General features: G+C 28.9%; 1 protein-coding gene across 5 annotated transcripts in view; it reads right to left on the bottom strand.

Annotated features, from left to right (window-relative positions):
- Nucleotides 1-1,292, bottom strand: part of LOC106465358 (disintegrin and metalloproteinase domain-containing protein 11-like) — an 82,155-nt gene that overhangs the window by 27,501 nt on the left and 53,362 nt on the right. The gene's annotated exons all lie outside the window — the stretch shown is intronic.

Below are 1,292 nucleotides of genomic sequence, written 5' to 3'. Positions count from 1 at the left end.
AATTACAGATATTGACAAGCTAGAATCTAAAATAAGAAGGTCTTATCTTTTCAATTTGCTAAGATATTGCTCACTTAATAAGTCAAACACAGTGGCACCCTGCTCACCTCTTTCTATTTTTGGAAATGCTCCCTTATATACACTTACTTCTATATATGAAATGAATAACAAAGGGGAAGCTCAGAAAGTCCCCCTAGTGGTTTTCTCAGCCTTTCTAATGTACCTAATGCCATTTCTTTCTTCTGAACCAAGATTTCAGTGAGGTAGGTTGTGTCTTTAGTTTTCTCAAGATTCATATTTTATTTACACCCAAATATAGCTTAGTTACTATGTTTGATAAATTATAGTAGAATTCTATGGTATTGATGTAGTAATTTAATAACTTTTTAGTTATTCAAAAGAATATATATGAAACCTAAAAAAAATATTTTGTTTCATATCCTCCATGTGCAAAATTTTTAAAGGCTTAGCAACCTACATCAAGCAGCAACCAAGTACAAATGTCATAACTAGAAAAGATAATTGTTTACTTTACTTCTTTATTTACTGTTCTGTGTTTCAGGAAAAATAACCAAGAACTTATTTCAAAACAGCAATAATCTATATACATATAAAATGTATAATAATTGAAATGTGACTGTATTTTACAAAATACTAGTTGACTAAAACACAGCCAAGACAAGTTACTTTGTACAGACCAAAGGTCACCTTTATGTTATTTGATACGGTAACATGAGTGCACATGAGCAGCAATGTTGTAACTTCTGTACTGTTAGCCAGGCACGGCTGAAAGATCAATATAATAAAAATAATAAATGTATAATGTTATGAGAGTTATGCTATTTCGTCTAAACATTTATGTTTTCATGTTATAATCTGTGTTAATTATAGAATGAAGAGGCATAATTTATGTTTATTTCCTAATTTTTTATGGTGGTTGCGAGATCAGTCAAATTTACCAAACCTGTACAGAGATTTGTTACTGAAAATAACAGATAAAATATAAAGTTTTTCTTAAAAAAGTTTGATAACTATCTCGACATTATAAAGATTTCGCATGTGAAATTTGAAAATTTTCCTAAAATGAAAATTATTTTTCATGTTAGATAGGCAAAATGTGAAAAGAAAAAAAAAAGGCACAAGAGATACATTGCTTTACAAACCTTCAGACTTAATAAAAAAAAAAATTGATATTTTGCATATGAAAGCATTGTAATGTTTACTGATAAACTGCCAAATGTCTCAACATTCACTTACTAATCTAAAAGTTACAGCATGGAAACAATAACAGG

Source organism: Limulus polyphemus, unplaced genomic scaffold (assembly GCF_000517525.1).
Source record: "Limulus polyphemus unplaced genomic scaffold, Limulus_polyphemus-2.1.2 Scaffold1920, whole genome shotgun sequence".
In the NCBI taxonomy this organism is placed as follows: domain Eukaryota; kingdom Metazoa; phylum Arthropoda; class Merostomata; order Xiphosura; family Limulidae; genus Limulus; species Limulus polyphemus.
Note: the sequence above shows the minus strand (reverse complement) of the source record. Positions and strands in the feature narration are given on the sequence as shown.